Genomic DNA, 23,281 nt, shown 5'->3' with positions numbered 1-23,281 from the left:
TACAGTGTGTCCATCCACCTCCACCGATCCCATCCTACAGTGTTTCCATCCATCTCCACCAATCCCATCCTACAGCGTGTCCATCCACCTCCACCGATCCCATCCTACAGTGTGTCCATCCATCTCCACAAATCCCATCGTACAGCAAGTGTCCATCCACCTCCACCGATCCCATCCTACAGGAAGTGTCCATCCATCTCCACCGATCCCATCCTACAGCAAGTGTCCATCCATCTCCACCGATCCCATCCTACAGTGTGTCCATCCATCTCCACCGATCCCATCCTACAGTGTGTCCATCCATCTCCACCAATCCCATCCTACTGTGTGTCCATCCACCTCCACCGATCCCATCCTACAGTGTTTACATCCATCTCCACCAATCCCATCCTACAGTGTGTCCATCCATCTCCTCCGATCCCATACTACAGCAAGTGTCCATCCATCTCCACCGATCCCATCCTACAGCAAGTGGCCATCCATCTCCACCAATCCCATCCTACAGTGTGTCCATCCATCTCCACAAATCCCATCCTACAGAGTGTCCATCCATCTCCACAAATCCCATCTTACAGCAAGTTTCCATCAATCACCACCAATCCCATCCTACAGCAAGTGTCCATCCACCTCCACCGATCCCATCCTACAGTGTGTCCATCCATCTCCACCGATCCCATCCTACAGTGTGTCCATCCATCTCCACCGATCCCATCCTACAGTGTGTCCATCCACCTCCACCGATCCCATCCTACAGTGTGTCCATCCATCTCCACTGATCCCATCCTACAGTGTGTCCATCCATCTCCACCGATCCCATACTGCAGCAAGTGTCCATCCATCTCCACCGATCCCATCCCACAGTGTGTCCTTCCATCTCCACCGAACCCATACTGCAGCAAGTGTCCATCCATCTCGACCGATCCCATCCTACAGTGTGTCCATTCATCTCCTCCAATCCCATCGTACAGTGTGTCCATCCATCTCCACCGATCCCATCATACAGTGTGTCCATCCATCTGCACCAATCACATCCTACAGTGTGTCCATCCAACTCCACCGATCCCATCCTACAGTGTGTCCATCCATCTCCTCCGATCCCATCCTACAGTGTGTCGATCCATCTCCACCGATCCCATCCTACAGTGTGTCCATCCATCTCCACCAATCCCATCCTACAGTGTGTCCATCCATCTCCACCGATCCCGTCCTACAGTGTTTCCATCCATCTCCACCAATCCCATCCTACAGCGTGTCCATCCACCTCCACCGATCCCATCCTACAGCAAGTGTCCATCCATCTCCACAAATCCCATCCTACAGTGTCTCCATCCATCTCCACTGATCCCATCCTTCAGTGTGTCCATCCATCTCCACCGATCCCATCCTACAGTGTGTCCATCCATCCCCACCGATCCCATCGTACAGTGTGTACATCCATCTCCACCGATCCCATCCTACAGTGTGTCCATCCATCTCCACAAATCCCATCTTACAGCAAGTGTCCATCCACCTCCACCGATCCCATCCTACAGCAAGTGTCCATCCATCTCCACCGATCCCATCCTACAGCAAGTGTCCATCCATCTCCACCAATCCCATCCTACAGTGTGTCCATCCATCTCCACAAATCCCATCCTACAGTGTGTCCATCCATCTCCACAAATCCCATCTTACAGCAAGTTTCCATCCATCTCCACCAATCCCTTCCTACAGCAAGTGTCCATCCACCTCCACCGATCCCATCCTACAGTGTGTCCATCCACCTCCACCGATCCCATCCTACAGTGTGTCCATCCATCTCCACCGATCCCATCCTACAGTGTGTCCATCCATCTCCACAAATCCCATCCTACAGTGTGTCCATCCATCTCCACCAATCCCATCCTACAGTGTGTCCATCCACCTCCACCGATCCCATCCTACAGTGTTTCCATCCATCTCCACCAATCCCATCCTACAGCGTGTCCATCCACCTCCACCGATCCCATCCTACAGCAAGAGTCCATCCATCTCCACAAATCCCATCCTACAGTGTCTCCATCCATCTCCACCGATTCCATCCTACAATGTGTGTCCATCCATCTCCACCGATCCCATCCTACAGTGTGTCCATCCATCTCCACCGATCCCATCCTACAGTCTGTCCATCCATCTCCACCGATCCCATCTTAGTGTGTCCATCCATCTCCACAAATCCCATCTTACAGCAAGTTTCCATCCATCTCCACCGATCCCATCCTACAGCAAGTATCCATCCACCTCCACCGATTCCATCCTACAGTGTGTCCATCCATCTCCACAAATCCCATCCTACAGTGTGTCCATCCATCTCCACCGATCCCATCCTACAGTGTGTCCATCCATCTGCACCGATCCCATCCTACAGTGTGTCCATCCATCTCCACCGATCCCATCCTACAGTATTTACATCCATCTCCACCAATCCCATCCTACAGTTTGTCCATCCATCTCCTCCAATCCCATACTACAGCAAGTGTCCATCCATCTCCACCGATCCCATCCTACAGCAAGTGGCCATCCATCTCCAACAATCCCATCCTACAGTGTGTCCATCCATCTCCACAAATCCCATCCTACAGTGTGTCCATCCATCTCCACAAATCCCATCTTACAGCAAGTTTCCATCCATCTCCACCGATCCCATCCTACAGCAAGTGTCCATCCACCTCCACCTATCCCATCCTACAGTGTGTCCATCCATCTCCACAAATCCCATACTACAGCAAGTGTCCATCCATCTCCACCGATCCCATCCTACAGCAAGTGTGCATCCATCTCCACCGATCCCATCCTACAGCAAGTGTCCATCCATTTCCACAAATCCCATCCTACAGTGTGTCCATCCATCTCCACCGATCCCATACTACAGCAAGTATCCATCCATCTCCACCGATCCCATCCTACAGTGTGTCCATCCATCTCCACCGATCCCATCCTTCAGTGTGTCCATCCACCTCCACCGATCCCATCCTACAGTGTGTCCATCCATCTCCACTGATCCCATCCTACAGTGTGTCCATCCATCTCCACCGATCCCATACTGCAGCAAGTGTCCATCCATCTCCACCGATCCCATCCCACAGTGTGTCCATCCATCTCCACCGAACCCATACTGCAGCAAGTGTCCATCCATCTCGACCGATCCCATCCTACAGTGTGTCCATTCATCTCCTCCAATCCCATCCTACAGTGTGTCCATCCATCTCCACCGATCCCATCATACAGTGTGTCCATCCATCTGCACCAATCCCATCCTACAGTGTGTCCATCCATCTCCACCGATCCCATCCTACAGTGTGTCCATCCATCTCCACCGATCCCATCCTACAGTGTGTCCATCCATCTCCACCGATCCCATCCTACAGTGTGTCCATCCATCCCCACCAATCCCATCCTTCAGTGTGTCCATCCACCTCCACCGATCCCATCCTACAGTGTTTCCATCCATCTCCACCAATCCCATCCTACAGCGTGTCCTACCACCTCCACCGATCCCATCCTACAGCAAGTGTCCATCCATCTCCACAAATCCCATCCTACAGTGTCTCCATCCATCTCCACCGATCCCATCCTACAGTGTGTCCATCCATCTCCACCGATCCCATCCTACAGTGTGTCCATCCATCTCCACCGAACCCATCCTACAGTGTGTCCATCCATCTCCACCGATCCCATCCTACAGTGTGTCCATCCATCTCCACAAATCCCATCTTACAGTAAGTGTCCATCCACCTCCACCGATCCCATCCTACAGCAAGTGTCCATCCATCTCCACCGATCCCATCCTACAGCAAGTGTCCATCCATCTCCACCAATCCCATCCTACAGTGTGTCCATCCATCTCCACAAATCCCATCCTACAGTGTGTCCATCCATCACCACAAATCCCATCTTACAGCAAGTTTCCATCCATCTCCACCAATCCCATCCTACAGCAAGTGTCCATCCACCTCCACCGATCCCATCCTACAGTGTGTCCATCCACCTCCACCGATCCCATCCTACAGTGTGTCCATCCATCTCCACCGATCCCATCCTACAGTGTGTCCATCCATCTCCACAAATCCCATCCTACAGTGTGTCCATCCATCTCCACCAATCCCATCCTACAGTGTGTCCATCCACCTCCACCGATCCCATCCTACAGTGTTTCCATCCATCTCCACCAATCCCATCCTACAGCGTGTCCATCCACCTCCACCGATCCCATCCTACAGCGTGTCCATCCATCTCCACAAATCCCATCCTACAGTGTCTCCATCCATCACCACCAATCCCATCCTACAGCAAGTGTCCATCCACCTCCACCGATCCCATCCTACAGTGTGTCCATCCATCTCCACCGATCCCATCCTACAGTGTGTCCATCCATCTCCACCGATCCCATCCTACAGTTTGTCCATCCACCTCCACCGATCCCATCCTACAGTGTGTCCATCCATCTCCACTGATCCCATCCTACAGTGTGTCCATCCATCTCCACCGATCCCATACTGCAGCAAGTGTCCATCCATCTCCACCGATCCCATCCCACAGTGTGTCCTTCCATCTCCACCGAACCCATACTGCAGCAAGTGTCCATCCATCTCGACCGATCCCATCCTACAGTGTGTCCATTCATCTCCTCCAATCCCATCGTACAGTGTGTCCATCCATCTCCACCGATCCCATCATACAGTGTGTCCATCCATCTGCACCAATCACATCCTACAGTGTGTCCATCCAACTCCACCGATCCCATCCTACAGTGTGTCCATCCATCTCCTCCGATCCCATCCTACAGTGTGTCGATCCATCAACACCGATCCCATCCTACAGTGTGTCCATCCATCTCCACCAATCCCATCCTACAGTGTGTCCATCCACCTCCACCGATCCCGTCCTACAGTGTTTCCATCCATCTCCACCAATCCCATCCTACAGCGTGTCCATCCACCTCCACCGATCCCATCCTACAGCAAGTGTCCATCCATCTCCACAAATCCCATCCTACAGTGTCTCCATCCATCTCCACTGATCCCATCCTTCAGTGTGTCCATCCATCTCCACCGATCCCATCCTACAGTGTGTCCATCCATCTCCACCGATCCCATCCTACAGTGTGTCCATCCATCTCCACCGATCCCATCCTACAGTGTGTCCATCCATCTCCACAAATCCCATCTTACAGCAAGTGTCCATCCACCTCCACCGATCCCATCCTACAGCAAGTGTCCATCCATCTCCACCGATCCCATCCTACAGCAAGTGTCCATCCATCTCCACCAATCCCATCCTACAGTGTGTCCATCCATCTCCACCAATCCCTTCCTACAGCAAGTGTCCATCCACCTCCACCGATCCCATCCTACAGTGTGTCCATCCACCTCCACCGATCCCATCCTACAGTGTGTCCATCCATCTCCACCGATCCCATCCTACAGTGTGTCCATCCATCTCCACAAATCCCATCCTACAGTGTGTCCATCCATCTCCACCAATCCCATCCTACAGTGTGTCCATCCACCTCCACCGATCCCATCCTACAGTGTTTCCATCCATCTCCACCAATCCCATCCTTCAGCGTGTCCATCCACCTCCACCGATCCCATCCTACAGCAAGAGTCCATCCATCTCCACAAATCCCATCCTACAGTGTCTCCATCCATCTCCACCGATTCCATCCTACAATGTGTGTCCATCCATCTCCACCGATCCCATCCTACAGTGTGTCCATCCATCTCCACCGATCCCATCCTACAGTCTGTCCATCCATCTCCACCGATCCCATCTTAGTGTGTCCATCCATCTCCACAAATCCCATCTTACAGCAAGTTTCCATCCATCTCCACCGATCCCATCCTACAGCAAGTATCCATTCACCTCCACCGATTCCATCCTACAGTGTGTCCATCCATCTCCACAAATCCCATCCTACAGTGTGTCCATCCATCTCCACCGATCCCATCCTACAGTGTGTCCATCCATCTGCACCGATCCCATCCTACAGTGTGTCCATCCATCTCCACCGATCCCATCCTACAGTATTTACATCCATCTCCACCAATCCCATCCTACAGTTTGTCCATCCATCTCCTCCAATCCCATACTACAGCAAGTGTCCATCCATCTCCACCGATCCCATCCTACAGCAAGTGGCCATCATTCTCCAACAATCCCATCCTACAGTGTGTCCATCCATCTCCACAAATCCCATCCTACAGTGTGTCCATCCATCTCCACAAATCCCATCTTACAGCAAGTTTCCATCCATCTCCACCAATCCCATCCTACAGCAAGTGTCCATCCACCTCCACCTATCCCATCCTACAGTGTGTCCATCCATCTCCACAAATCCCATACTACAGCAAGTGTCCATCCATCTCCACCGATCCCATCCTACAGCAAGTGTGCATCCATCTCCACCGATCCCATCCTACAGCAAGTGTCCATCCATTTCCACAAATCCCATCCTACAGTGTGTCCATCCATCTCCACCGATCCCATACTACAGCAAGTATCCATCCATCTCCACCGATCCCATCCTACAGTGTGTCCATCCATCTCCACCGATCCCATCCTTCAGTGTGTCCATCCACCTCCACCGATCCCATCCTACAGTGTGTCCATCCATCTCCACTGATCCCATCCTACAGTGTGTCCATCCATCTCCACCGATCCCATACTGCAGCAAGTGTCCATCCATCTCCACCGATCCCATCCCACAGTGTGTCCATCCATCTCCACCGAACCCATACTGCAGCAAGTGTCCATCCATCTCGACCGATCCCATCCTACAGTGTGTCCATTCATCTCCTCCAATCCCATCCTACAGTGTGTCCATCCATCTCCACCGATCCCATCATACAGTGTGTCCATCCATCTGCACCAATCACATCCTACAGTGTGTCCATCCATCTCCACCGATCCCATCCTACAGTGTGTCCATCCATCTCCACCGATCCCATCCTACAGTGTGTCCATCCATCTCCACCGATCCCATCCTACAGTGTGTCCATCCATCTCCACCAATCCCATCCTTCAGTGTGTCCATCCACCTCCACCGATCCCATCCTACAGTGTTTCCATCCATCTCCACCAATCCCATCCTACAGCGTGTCCTACCACCTCCACCGATCCCATCCTACAGCAAGTGTCCATCCATCTCCACAAATCCCATCCTACAGTGTCTCCATCCATCTCCACCGATCCCATCCTACAGTGTGTCCATCCATCTCCACCGATCCCATCCTACAGTGTGTCCATCCATCTCCACCGAACCCATCCTACAGTGTGTCCATCCATCTCCACCGATCCCATCCTACAGTGTGTCCATCCATCCCCACAAATCCCATCTTACAGTAAGTGTCCATCCACCTCCACCGATCCCATCCTACAGCAAGTGTCCATCCATCTCCACCGATCCCATCCTACAGCAAGTGTCCATCCATCTCCACCAATCCCATCCTACAGTGTGTCCATCCATCTCCACAAATCCCATCCTACAGTGTGTCCATCCATCACCACAAATCCCATCTTACAGCAAGTTTCCATCCATCTCCACCAATCCCATCCTACAGCAAGTGTCCATCCACCTCCACCGATCCCATCCTACAGTGTGTCCATCCACCTCCACCGATCCCATCCTACAGTGTGTCCATCCATCTCCACCGATCCCATCCTACAGTGAGTCCATCCATCTCCACAAATCCCATCCTACAGTGTGTCCATCCATCTCCACCAATCCCATCCTACAGTGTGTCCATCCACCTCCACCGATCCCATCCTACAGTGTTTCCATCCATCTCCACCAATCCCATCCTACAGCGTGTCCATCCACCTCCACCGATCCCATCCTACAGCAAGTGTCCATCCATCTCCACAAATCCCATCCTACAGTGTCTCCATCCATCTCCACCGATCCCATCCTACAATGTGTGTCCATCCATCTCCACCGATCCCATCCTACAGTGTGTCCATCCATCTCCACCGATCCCATCCTACAGTGTGTCCATCCATCTCCACCGATCCCATCCTACAGTGTGTCCATCCATCTCCACCGATCCCATCTTACAGTGTGTCCATCCATCTCCACAAATCCCGTCTTACTGCAAGTTTCCATCCATCTCCACCGATCCCATCCTACAGCAAGTATCCATCCAACTCCTCCGATCCCATCCTACAGTGTGTCCATCCATCTCCACAAATCCCATCTTACAGCAAGTTTCCATCCATCTCCACCGATCCCATCCTACAGCAAGTATCCATCCACCTCCACCGATTCCATCCTACAGTGTGTCCATCCATCTCCACAAATCCCATCCTACAGTGTGTCCATCCATCTCCACCGATCCCATCCTACAGTGTATCCATCCATCTGCACCGATCCCATCCTACAGTGTGTCCATCCATCTCCACCGATCCCATCCTACAGTGTGTCCATCCATCTCCACCAATCCCATCCTACAGCAAGTGTCCATCCATCTCCTCCGATCCCATCCTACAGTGTGTCCATCCATCTCCACCGATCCCATCCTGCAGTGTGTCCATGTATCTCCACCGATCCCATCCTACAGTGTGTCCATCCATCTCCACCGATCCCATCCTACAGTGTGTCCATCCATCTCCACCAATCCCATCCCACAGCAAGTGTCCATCCATCTCCTCCGATCCCATCCTACAGTGTGTCCATCCATCTCCACAAATCCCATCCTACAGTGTGTCCATCCATCTTCACCGATCCCATCCTACAGCAAGTGTCCATCCACCTCCACCGATCCCTTCCTACAGTGTGTCCATCCATCTCCACCGATCCCATCCTACAGTGTGTCCATCCATCTCCACGAATCCCATCCCACAGCAAGTGTCCATCCATCTCCTCCGATCCCATCCTACAGTGTGTCCATCCATCTCCACCGATCCCATCCTGCAGTGTGTCCATCTATCTCCACCGATCCCATCCTACAGTGTGTCCATCCATCTCCACCTATCCCATCCTACAGTGTGTCCATCCATCTCCACAAATCCCATCCTACAGTGTGTCCATCCATCTCCACCGATCCCATCCTACAGCAAGTGTCCATCCATCTCCACCGATCCCATCATACAGTGTGTCCATCCATCGGCACCAATCACATCCTACAGTGTGTCCATCCAACTCCAACGATCCCATCCTACAGTGTGTCCATCCATCTCCTCCGATCCCATCCTACAGTGTGTCGATCCATCTCCACCGATCCCATCCTACAGTGTGTCCATCCATCTCCACCAATCCCATCCTACAGTGTGTCCATCCACCTCCACCGATCCCGTCCTACAGTGTTTCCATCCATCTCCACCAATCCCATCCTACAGCGTGTCCATCCACCTCCACCGATCCCATCCTACAGCAAGTGTCCATCCATCTCCACAAATCACATCCTACAGTGTCTCCATCCATCTCCACTGATCCCATCCTTCAGTGTGTCCATCAATCTCCACCGATCCCATCCTACAGTGTGTCCATCCATCTCCACCGATCCCATCGTACAGTGTGTCCATCCATCTCCACCGATCCCATCCTACAGTGTGTCCATCCATCTCCACAAATCCCATCTTACAGCAAGTGTCCATCCACCTCCACCGATCCCATCCTACAGCAAGTGTCCATCCATCTCCACCGATCCCATCCTACAGTGTGTCCATCCATCTCCACAAATCCCATCCTACAGTGTGTCCATCCATCTCCACAAATCCCATCTTACAGCAAGTTTCCATCCATCTCCACCAATCCCATCCTACAGCAAGTGTCCATCCACCTCCACCGATCCCATCCTACAGTGTGTCCATCCACCTCCACCGATCCCATCCTACAGTGTGTCCATCCATCTTCACCGATCCCATCCTACAGTGTGTCCATCCATCTCCACAAATCCCATCCTACAGTGTGTCCATCCATCTCCACCAATCCCATCCTACAGTGTGTCCATCCACCTCCACCGATCCCATCCTACAGTGTTTCCATCCATCTCCACCAATCCCATCCTACAGCGTGTCCATCCACCTCCACCGATCCCATCCTACAGCAAGTGTCCATCCATCTCCACAAATCCCATCCTACAGTGTCTCCATCCATCTCCACCGATTCCATCCTACAATGTGTGTCCATCCATCTCCACCGATCCCATCCTACAGTGTGTCCATCCATCTCCACCGATCCCATCCTACAGTCTGTCCATCCATCTCCACCGATCCCATCTTAGTGTGTCCATCCATCTCCACAAATCCCATCTTACAGCAAGTTTCCATCCATCTCCACCGATCCCATCCTACAGCAAGTATCCATCCACCTCCACCGATTCCATCCTACAGTGTGTCCATCCATCTCCACAAATCCCATCCTACAGTGTGTCCATCCATCTCCACCGATCCCATCCTACAGTGTGTCCATCCATCTGCACCGATCCCATCCTACAGTGTGTCCATCCATCTCCACCGATCCCATCCTACAGTGTGTCCATCCATCTCCACCGATCCCATCCTACAGTGTGTCCATCCATCTCCACCGATCCCATCCTACAGTGTGTCCATCCATCTCCACCAATCCCATCCTTCAGTGTGTCCATCCACCTCCACCGATCCCATCCTACAGTGTTTCCATCCATCTCCACCAATCCCATCCTACAGCGTGTCCTACCACCTCCACCGATCCCATCCTACAGCAAGCGTCCATCCATCTCCACAAATCCCATCCTACAGTGTCTCCATCCATCTCCACCGATCCCATCCTACAGTGTGTCCATCCATCTCCACCGATCCCATCCTACAGTGTGTCCATCCATCTCCACCGAACCCATCCTACAGTGTGTCCATCCATCTCCACCGATCCCATCCTACAGTGTGTCCATCCATCTCCACAAATCCCATCTTACAGTAAGTGTCCATCCACCTCCACCGATCCCATCCTACAGCAAGTGTCCATCCATCTCCACCTATCCCATCCTACAGCAAGTGTCCATCCATCTCCACCAATCCCATCCTACAGTGTGTCCATCCATCTCCACAAATCCCATCCTACAGTGTGTCCATCCATCACCACAAATCCCATCTTACAGCAAGTTTCCATCCATCTCCACCAATCCCATCCTACAGCAAGTGTCCATCCACCTCCACCGATCCCATCCTACAGTGTGTCCATCCACCTCCACCGATCCCATCCTACAGTGTGTCCATCCATCTCCACCGATCCCATCCTACAGTGTGTCCATCCATCTCCACAAATCCCATCCTACAGTGTGTCCATCCATCTCCACCAATCCCATCCTACAGTGTGTCCATCCACCTCCACCGATCCCATCCTACAGTGTTTCCATCCATCTCCACCAATCCCATCCTACAGCGTGTCCATCCACCTCCACCGATCCCATCCTACAGCAAGTGTCCATCCATCTCCACAAATCCCATCCTACAGTGTCTCCATCCATCTCCACCGATCCCATCCTACAATGTGTGTCCATCCATCTCCACCGATCCCATCCTACAGTGTGTCCATCCATCTCCACCGATCCCATCCTACAGTGTGTCCATCCATCTCCACCGATCCCATCTTACAGTGTGTCCATCCATCTCCACAAATCCCGTCTTACTGCAAGTTTCCATCCATCTCCACCGATCCCATCCTACAGCAAGTATCCATCCACCTCCTCCGATCCCATGCTACAGTGTGTCCATCCATCTCCACAAATCCCATCTTACAGCAAGTTTCCATCCATCTCCACCGATCCCATCCTACAGCAAGTATCCATCCACCTCCACCGATTCCATCCTACAGTGTGTCCATCCATCTCCACCGATCCCATCCTACAGTGTGTCCATCCATCTGCACCGATCCCATCCTACAGTGTGTCCATCCATCTCCACCGATCCCATCCTACAGTGTGTCCATCCATCTCCACCAATCCCATCCCACAGCAAGTGTCCATCCATCTCCTCCGATCCCATCCTACAGTGTGTCCATCCATCTCCACCGATCCCATCCTGCAGTGTGTCCATCTATCTCCACCGATCCCATCCTACAGTGTGTCCATCCATCTCCACCGATCCCATCCTACAGTGTGTCCATCCATCTCCACCAATCCCATCGCACAGCAAGTGTCCATCCATCTCCTCCGATCCCATCCTTCAGTGTGTCCATCCATCTCCACAAATCCCATCCTACAGTGTGTCCATCCATCTCCACCGATCCCATCCTACAGCAAGTGTCCATCCACCTCCACCGATCCCTTCCTACAGTGTGTCCATCCATCTCCACCGATCCCATCCTACAGTGTGTCCATCCATCTCCACCAATCCCATCCCACAGCAAGTGTCCATCCATCTCCTCCGATCCCATCCTACAGTGTGTCCATCCATCTCCACCGATCCCATCCTGCAGTGTGTCCATCTATCTCCACCGATCCCATCCTACAGCAAGTGTCCATCCATCTCCACCGATCCCATCATACAGTGTGTCCATCCAACTCCAACGATCCCATCCTACAGTGTGTCCATCCATCTCCTCCGATCCCATCCTACACTGTGTCGATCCATCTCCACCGATCCCATCCTACAGTGTGTCCATCCATCTCCACCAATCCCATCCTACAGTGTGTCCATCCACCTCCACCGATCCCGTCCTACAGTGTTTCCATCCATCTCCACCAATCCCATCCTACAGCGTGTCCATCCACCTCCACCGATCCCATCCTACAGCAAGTGTCCATCCATCTCCACAAATCACATCCTACAGTGTGTCCATCCACCTCCACCGATCCCGTCCTACAGTGTTTCCATCCATCTCCACCAATCCCATCCTACAGCGTGTCCATCCACCTCCACCGATCCCATCCTACAGCAAGTGTCCATCCATCTCCACAAATCACATCCTACAGTGTCTCCATCCATCTCCACTGATCCCATCCTTCAGTGTGTCCATCAATCTCCACCGATCCCATCCTACAGTGTGTCCATCCATCTCCACCGATCCCATCGTACAGTGTGTCCATCCATCTCCACCGATCCCATCCTACAGTGTGTCCATCCATCTCCACAAATCCCATCTTACAGCAAGTGTCCATCCACCTCCACCGATCCCATCCTACAGCAAGTGTCCATCCATCTCCACCGATCCCATCCTACAGTGTGTCCATCCATCTCCACAAATCCCATCCTACAGTGTGTCCATCCATCTCCACAAATCCCATCTTACAGCAAGTTTCCATCCATCTCCACCAATCCCATCCTACAGCAAGTGTCCATCCACCTCCACCGATCCCATCCTACAGTGTGTCCATCCACCTCCACCGATCCCATCCTACAGTGTGTCCATCCATCTTCACCGATCCCATCCTACAGTGTGTCCATCCATCTCCACAAATCCCATCCTACAGTGTGTCCATCCATCTCCACCAATCCCATCCTACAGTGTGTCCATCCACCTCCACCGATCCCATCCTACAGTGTTTCCATCCATCTCCACCAATCCCATCCTACAGCGTGTCCATCCACCTCCACCGATCCCATCCTACAGCAAGTGTCCATCCATCTCCACAAATCCCATCCTACAGTGTCTCCATCCATCTCCACCGATTCCATCCTACAATGTGTGTCCATCCATCTCCACCGATCCCATCCTACAGTGTGTCCATCCATCTCCACCGATCCCATCCTACAGTCTGTCCATCCATCTCCACCGATCCCATCTTAGTGTGTCCATCCATCTCCACAAATCCCATCTTACAGCAAGTTTCCATCCATCTCCACCGATCCCATCCTACAGCAAGTATCCATCCACCTCCACCGATTCCATCCTACAGTGTGTCCATCCATCTCCACCAATCCCATCCTACAGTGTGTCCATCCACCTCCACCGATCCCATCCTACAGTGTTTCCATCCATCTCCACCAATCCCATCCTACAGCGTGTCCATCCACCTCCACCGATCCCATCCTACAGCAAGTGTCCATCCATCTCCACAAATCCCATCCTACAGTGTCTCCATCCATCTCCACCGATTCCATCCTACAATGTGTGTCCATCCATCTCCACCGATCCCATCCTACAGTGTGTCCATCCATCTCCACCGATCCCATCCTACAGTCTGTCCATCCATCTCCACCGATCCCATCTTAGTGTGTCCATCCATCTCCACAAATCCCATCTTACAGCAAGTTTCCATCCATCTCCACCGATCCCATCCTACAGCAAGTATCCATCCACCTCCACCGATTCCATCCTTCAGTGTGTCCATCCATCTCCACAAATCCCATCCTACAGTGTGTCCATCCATCTCCACCGATCCCATCCTACAGCAAGTGTCCATCCACCTCCACCGATCCCTTCCTACAGTGTGTCCATCCATCTCCACCGATCCCATCCTACAGTGTGTCCATCCATCTCCACCAATCCCATCCCACAGCAAGTGTCCATCCATCTCCTCCGATCCCATCCTACAGTGTGTCCATCCATCTCCACCGATCCCATCCTGCAGTGTGTCCATCTATCTCCACCGATCCCATCCTACAGCAAGTGTCCATCCATCTCCACCGATCCCATCATACAGTGTGTCCATCCAACTCCAACGATCCCATCCTACAGTGTGTCCATCCATCTCCTCCGATCCCATCCTACACTGTGTCGATCCATCTCCACCGATCCCATCCTACAGTGTGTCCATCCATCTCCACCAATCCCATCCTACAGTGTGTCCATCCACCTCCACCGATCCCGTCCTACAGTGTTTCCATCCATCTCCACCAATCCCATCCTACCGCGTGTCCATCCACCTCCACCGATCCCATCCTACAGCAAGTGTCCATCCATCTCCACAAATCACATCCTACAGTGTGTCCATCCACCTCCACCGATCCCGTCCTACAGTGTTTCCATCCATCTCCACCAATCCCATCCTACAGCGTGTCCATCCACCTCCACCGATCCCATCCTACAGCAAGTGTCCATCCATCTCCACAAATCACATCCTACAGTGTCTCCATCCATCTCCACTGATCCCATCCTTCAGTGTGTCCATCAATCTCCACCGATCCCATCCTACAGTGTGTCCATCCATCTCCACCGATCCCATCGTACAGTGTGTCCATCCATCTCCACCGATCCCATCCTACAGTGTGTCCATCCATCTCCACAAATCCCATCTTACAGCAAGTGTCCATCCACCTCCACCGATCCCATCCTACAGCAAGTGTCCATCCATCTCCACCGATCCCATCCTACAGTGTGTCCATCCATCTCCACAAATCCCATCCTACAGTGTGTCCATCCATCTCCACAAATCCCATCTTACAGCAAGTTTCCATCCATCTCCACCAATCCCATCCTACAGCAAGTGTCCATCCACCTCCACCGATCCCATCCTACAGTGTGTCCATCCACCTCCACCGATCCCATCCTACAGTGTGTCCATCCATCTTCACCGATCCCATCCTACAGTGTGTCCATCCATCTCCACAAATCCCATCCTACAGTGTGTCCATCCATCTCCACCAATCCCATCCTACAGTGTGTCCATCCACCTCCACCGATCCCATCCTACAGTGTTTCCATCCATCTCCACCAATCCCATCCTACAGCGTGTCCATCCACCTCCACCGATCCCATCCTACAGCAAGTGTCCATCCATCTCCACAAATCCCATCCTACAGTGTCTCCATCCATCTCCACCGATTCCATCCTACAATGTGTGTCCATCCATCTCCACCGATCCCATCCTACAGTGTGTCCATCCATCTCCACCGATCCCATCCTACAGTCTGTCCATCCATCTCCACCGATCCCATCTTAGTGTGTCCATCCATCTCCACAAATCCCATCTTACAGCAAGTTTCCATCCATCTCCACCGATCCCATCCTACAGCAAGTATCCATCCACCTCCACCGATTCCATCCTACAGTGTGTCCATCCATCTCCACAAATCCCATCCTACAGTGTGTCCATCCATCTCCACCGATCCTATCCTACAGTGTGTCCATCCATCTGCACCGATCCCATCCTACAGTGTGTCCATCCATCTCCACCGATCCCATCCTACAGTATTTACATCCATCTCCACCAATCCCATCCTACAGTGTGTCCATCCATCTCCTCCAATCCCATACTACAGCAAGTGTCCATCCATCTCCACCGATCCCATCCTACAGCAAGTGGCCATCCATCTCCAACAATCCCATTCTACAGTGTGTCCATCCATCTCCACAAATCCCATCCTACAGTGTGTCCATCCATCTCCACAAATCCCATCTTACAGCAAGTTTCCATCCATCTCCACCAATCCCATCCTACAGCAAGTGTCCATCCACCTCCACCTATCCCATCCTACAGTGTGTCCATCCATCTCCACAAATCCCATACTACAGCAAGTGTCCATCCATCTCCACCGATCCCATCCTACAGCAAGTGTGCATCCATCTCCACCGATCCCATCCTACAGCAACTGTCCATCCATTTCCACAAATCCCATCCTACAGTGTGTCCATCCATCTCCACCGATCCCATACTACAGCAAGTATCCATCCATCTCCACCGATCCCATCCTACAGTGTGTCCATCCATCTCCACCGATCCCATCCTTCAGTGTGTCCATCCACCTCCACCGATCCCATCCTACAGTGTGTCCATCCATCTCCACTGATCCCATCCTACAGTGTGTCCATTCATCTCCACCGATCCCATACTGCAGCAAGTGTCCATCCATCTCCACCGATCCCATCCTACAGTGTGTCCATCCATCTCCACCGATCCCATCCTTCAGTGTGTCCATCCACCTCCACCGATCCCATCCTACAGTGTGTCCATCCATCTCCACTGATCCCATCCTACAGTGTGTCCATCCATCTCCACCGATCCCATACTGCAGCAAGTGTCCATCCATCTCCACCGATCCCATCCCACAGTGTGTCCATCCATCTCCACCGAACCCATACTGCAGCAAGTGTCCATCCATCTCGACCGATCCCATCCTACAGTGTGTCCATTCATCTCCTCCAATCCCATCCTACAGTGTGTCCATCCATCTCCACCGATCCCATCATACAGTGTGTCCATCCATCTGCACCAATCACATCCTACAGTGTGTCCATCCATCTCCACCGATCCCATCCTACAGTGTGTCCATCCATCTCCACCGATCCCATCCTACAGTGTGTCCATCCATCTCCACCGATCCCATCCAACAGTGTGTCCATCCATCTCCACCAATCCCATCCTTCAGTGTGTCCATCCACCTCCACCGATCCCATCCTACAGTGTTTCCATCCATCTCCACCAATCCCATCCTACAGCGTGTCCATCCACCTCCACCGATTCCATCCTACAGCAAGTGTCCATCCATCTCCACAAATCCCATCCTACAGTGTCTCCATCCATCTCCACCGATCCCATCCTACAGTGTGTCCATCCATCACCACCGATCCCATCCTACAGTGTGCCCATCCATCTCCACCGATCCCATCCTACAGTGTGTCCATCCATCTCCACCGATCCCATCCTACAGTCTGTCCATCCATCTCCACAAATCCCATCTTACAGTAAGTGTCCATCCACCTCCACCGATCCCATCCTACAGCAAGTGTCCATCCATCTCCACCGATCCCATCCTACAGCAAGTGTCCATCCATCTCCACCAATCCCATCCTACAGTGTGTCCATCCATCTCCACAAATCCCATCCTACAGTGTGTCCATCCATCACCACAAATCCCATCTTACAGCAAGTTTCCATCCATCTCCACCAATCCCATCCTACAGCAAGTGTCCATCCACCTCCACCGATCCCATCCTACAGTGTGTCCATCCACCTCCACCGATCCCATCCTACAGTGTGTCCATCCATCTCCACCGATCCCATCCTACAGTGTGTCCATCCATCTCCACAAATCCCATCCTACAGTGTGTCCATCCATCTCCACCAATCCCATCCTACAGTGTGTCCATCCACCTCCACCGATCCCATCCAACAGTGTTTCCATCCATCTCCACCAATCCCATCCTACAGCGTGTCCATCCACCTCCACCGATCCCATCCTACAGCAGGTGTCCATCCATCTCCACAAATCCCATCCTACAGTGTCTCCATCCATCTCCACCGATCCCATCCTACAATCTGTGTCCATCCATCTCCACCGATCCCATCCTACAGTGTGTCCATCCATCTCCACCGATCCCATCCTACAGTGTGTCCATCCATCTCCACCGATCCCATCTTACAGAGTGTCCATCCATCTCCACAAATCCCGTCTTACTGCAAGTTTCCATCCATCTCCACCGATCCCATCCTACAGCAAGTATCCATCCACCTCCTCCGATCCCATCCTACAGTGTGTCCATCCATCTCCACAAATCCCATCTTACAGCAAGTTTCCATCCATCTACACCGATCCCATCCTACAGCAAGTATCCATCCACCTCCACCGATTCCATCCTACAGTGTGTCCATCCATCTCCACAAATCCCATCCTACAGTGTGTCCATCCATCTCCACCGATCCCATCCTACAGTGTGTCCATCCATCTGCACCGATCCCATCCTACAGTGTGTCCATCCATCTCCTCCGATCCCATCCTACAGTGTGTCCATCCATCTCCACCAATCCCATCCCACAGCAAGTGTCCATCCATCTCCTCCGATCCCATCCTACAGTGTGTCCATCCATCTCCACCGATCCCATCCTGCAGTGTGTCCATCTATCTCCACCGATCCCATCCTACAGTGTGTCCATCCATCTCCACCTATCCCATCCTACAGTGTGTCCATCCATCTCCACAAATCCCATCCTACAGTGTGTCCATCCATCTCCACCGATCCCATCCTACAGCAAGTGTCCATCCACCTCCACCGATCCCTTCCTACAGTGTGTCCATCCATCTCCACCGATCCCATCCTACAGTGTGTCCATCCATCTCCACTGATCCCATCCTACAGTGTGTCCATCCATCTCCACAGATCCCATACTGCACCAAGTGTCCATCCATCTCCACCGATCCCATCCTACAGTGTGTCCATCCATCTCCACCAATCCCATCCTACAGTGTGTCCATCCATCTCCACCTATCCCATCCTACAGTGTGTCCATCCATCTCCACCAATCACATCCGACAGTGTGTCCATCCATCTCCACCGATCCCATACTGCACCAAGTGTCCATCCATCTCCACCGATCCCATCCTACAGTGTGTCCATCCATCTCCACCAATCCCATCCTACAGTGTGTCCATCCATCTCCACCTATCCCATCCTACAGTGTGTCCATCCATCTCCACCAATCACATCCGACAGTGTGTCCATCCATCTCCACCGATCCCATCCTACAGTGTGTCCATCCATCTCCACCGATCCCATCCTACAGTGTGTCCATCCATCTCCACCGATCCCATCCTACGGTGTGTCCATCCATCTCCACCAATCCCATCCTACAGTGTGTCCATCCACCTCCACCGATCCCATCCTACAGTGTTTCCATCCATCTCCACCAATCCCATCCTACAGCGTGTCCATCCACCTCCACCGATCCCATCCTACAGCAAGTGTCCATCCATCTCCACAAATCTCATCCTACAGTGTCTCCATCCATCTCCACCGATCCTACAGTGTGTCCATCCATCTCCATAGATCCCATCCTACAGTGTGTCCATCCATCTCCTCCGATCCCATCCTACAGTGTGTCCATCCATCTCCACCGATCCCATCCTACAGTGTCCATCCACCTCCACCGATCCCATCCTACAGTGTGTCCATCCATCTCCACAAATCCCATCTTACAGCAAGTTTCCATCCATCTCCACCGATCCCATCCTACAGCGAGTGTCCATCCACCTCCACCGATTCCATCCTACAGTGTGTCCATCCATCTCCACAAATCCCATACTACTGCAACTGTCCATCCATCTCCACCGATCCAATACTACAGTGTGTCCATCCATCTCCACCAATCCCATCCTACAGCAAGTGTCCATCCATCTCCACCGATCCCATCCTACAGCAAGTGGCCATCCATCTCCACCAATCCCATCCTACAGTGTGTCCATCCATCTCCACAAATCCCATCCTACAGTGTGTCCATCCACCTCCACCGATCCCATCCTACAGCAAGTGTCCATCCATCTCCACAAATCCCATCCTACAGTGTCTCCATCCATCTCCACCGATCCCATCCTACAGTGTGTCCATCCATCTCCACCGATCCCATCCTACAGCAAGTGTCCATCCACCTCCACCGATCCCTTCCGACAGTGTGTCCATCCATCTCCACAAACCCATACTACAGTGTGCCCATCCATCTCCACGGATCCCATCCTACAGCAATTGTCCATCCATCTCCACAAATCCCATCTTACAGCAAGTTTCCATCCATCTCCACCAATCCCATCCTACAGCAAGTGTCCATCCATCTCCACCGATCCCATCCTACAGTGAGTCCATCCATCTCCACCGATCCCATCCTACAGTGTGTCCATCCATCTCCACCGATCCCATACTACTGCAAGTGTCCATCCATCTCCACCGATCCCATCCTACAGTGTGTCCGTCCATCTCCACCAATCCCATCCTACAGTGTGTCCATCCATCACCACCGATCCCATCCTACAGTGTGTCCATCCATCTCCACTGATCCCATCCTACAGTGTGTCCATCCATCTCCACTGATCCCATCCTACAGTATGTCCATCCATCTCCACCGATCCCATACTACAGCAAGTGTCCATCCATCCCCACCGATCCTATCCTACAGTGTGTACATCCATCTCCACCGATCCCATACTACAGCAAGTGTCCATCCATCTCCACCGATCCCATCCTACAGTGTGTCCATCCATATCCACCAATCCCATCCTACAGCAAGTGTCCATCCATCTCCACAAATACCATACTACAGCAAGTGTCCATCCATCTTCACCGATCCCATCCTACAGCAAATGTCCATCCATCTCCACCGATCCCATCCTACAGCAAGTGTCCATCCATTTCCACAAATCCCATCCTACAGTGTGTCCATCCATCTCCTCCGATCCCATACTACAGCAAGTGTCCATCCATCTCCACCGATCCCATCCGACAGTGTGTCCATCCATCTCCACCGATCCCATCCTACAGTGTGTCCATCCACCTCCACCGATCCCATCCTACAGTGTGTCCATCCATCTCCACTGATCCCATCCTACAGTGTGTCCATCCATCTCCACAGATCCCATACTGCACCAAGTGTCCATCCATCTCCACCGATCCCATCCTACAGTGTGTCCATCCATCTCCACCAATCCCATCCTACAGTGTGTCCATCCATCTCCACCTATCCCATCCTACAGTGTGTCCATCCATCTCCACCAATCACATCCGACAGTGTCCATCCATCTCCACCGATCCCATACTGCACCAAGTGTCCATCCATCTCCACCGATCCCATCCTACAGTGTGTCCATCCATCTCCACCAATCCCATCCTACAGTGTGTCCATCCATCTCCACCTATCCCATCCTACAGTGTGTCCATCCATCTCCACCAATCACATCCGACAGTGTGTCCATCCATCTCCACCGATCCCATCCTACAGTGTGTCCATCCATCTCCACCGATCCCATCCTACAGTGTGTCCATCCATCTCCACCGATCCCATCCTACGGTGTGTCCATCCATCTCCACCAATCCCATCCTACAGTGTGTCCATCCACCTCCACCGATCCCATCCTACAGTGTTTCCATCCATCTCCACCAATCCCATCCTACAGCGTGTCCATCCACCTCCACCGATCCCATCCTACAGCAAGTGTCCATCCATCTCCACAAATCTCATCCTACAGTGTCTCCATCCATCTCCACCGATCCTACAGTGTGTCCATCCATCTCCATAGATCCCATCCTACAGTGTGTCCATCCATCTCCTCCGATCCCATCCTACAGTGTGTCCATCCATCTCCACCGATCCCATCCTACAGTGTCCATCCACCTCCACCGATCCCATCCTACAGTGTGTCAATCCATCTCCACAAATCCCATCTTACAGCAAGTTTCCATCCATCTCCACCGATCCCATCCTACAGCAAGTGTCCATCCACCTCCACCGATTCCATCCTACAGTGTGTCCATCCATCTCCACAAATCCCATACTACTGCAACTGTCCATCCATCTCCACCGATCCCATACTACAGTGTGTCCATCCATCTCCACCAATCCCATCCTACAGCAAGTGTCCATCCATCTCCACCGATCCCATCCTACAGCAAGTGGCCATCCATCTCCACCAATCCCATCCTACAGTGTGTCCATCCATCTCCACAAATCCCATCCTACAGTGTGTCCATCCACCTCCACCGATCCCATCCTACAGCAAGTGTCCATCCATCTCCACAAATCCCATCCTACAGTGTCTCCATCCATCTCCACCGATCCCATCCTACAGTGTGTCCATCCATCTCCACCGATCCCATCCTACAGTGTGTCCATCCATCTCCTCCGATCCCATCCTACAGTGTGTCCATCCATCTCCACCGATCCCATCCTACAGTGTCCATCCACCTCCACCGATCCCATCCTACAGTGTGTCCATCCATCTCCACAAATCCCATCTTACAGCAAGTTTCCATCCATCTCCACCGATCCCATCCTACAGCAAGTGCGCATCCACCTCCACCGATTCCATCCTACAGTGTGTCCATCCATCTCCACCGATCCCATACTACAGTGTGTCCATCCATCTCCACCAATCCCATCCTACAGCAAGTGTCCATCCATCTCCACCGATCCCATCCTACAGCAAGTGGCCATCCATCTCCACCAATCCCATCCTACAGTGTGTCCATCCATCTCCACAAATCCCATCCTACAGTGTGTCCATCCATCTCCACAAATCCCATCTTACAGCAAGTTTCCATCCATCTCCACCAATCCCATCCTACAGCAAGTGTCCATCCACCTCCACCGATCCCATCCTATAGTGTGTCCATCCATCTCCACAAATCCCATACTACAGCAAGTGTCCATCCATCTCCACCGATCCCATCCTACAGCAAGTGTCCATCCATCTCCACCGATCCCATCCTACAGCAAGTGTCCATCCATTTCCACAAATCCCATCCTACAGCAAGTGTCCATCCATTTCCACAAATCCCATCCTACAGTGTGTCCATCCATCTCCACCGGTCCCATACTACAGCAAGTATCCATCCATCTCCACCGATCCCATCCTACAGTGTGTCCATCCATCTCCACCGATCCCATCCTACAGTGTGTCCATCCACCTCCACCGATCCCATCCT

Source organism: Hypanus sabinus, chromosome 7 (assembly GCF_030144855.1).
Source record: "Hypanus sabinus isolate sHypSab1 chromosome 7, sHypSab1.hap1, whole genome shotgun sequence".
NCBI lineage: Eukaryota > Metazoa > Chordata > Chondrichthyes > Myliobatiformes > Dasyatidae > Hypanus > Hypanus sabinus.
This window is presented reverse-complemented; position numbering follows the sequence as displayed.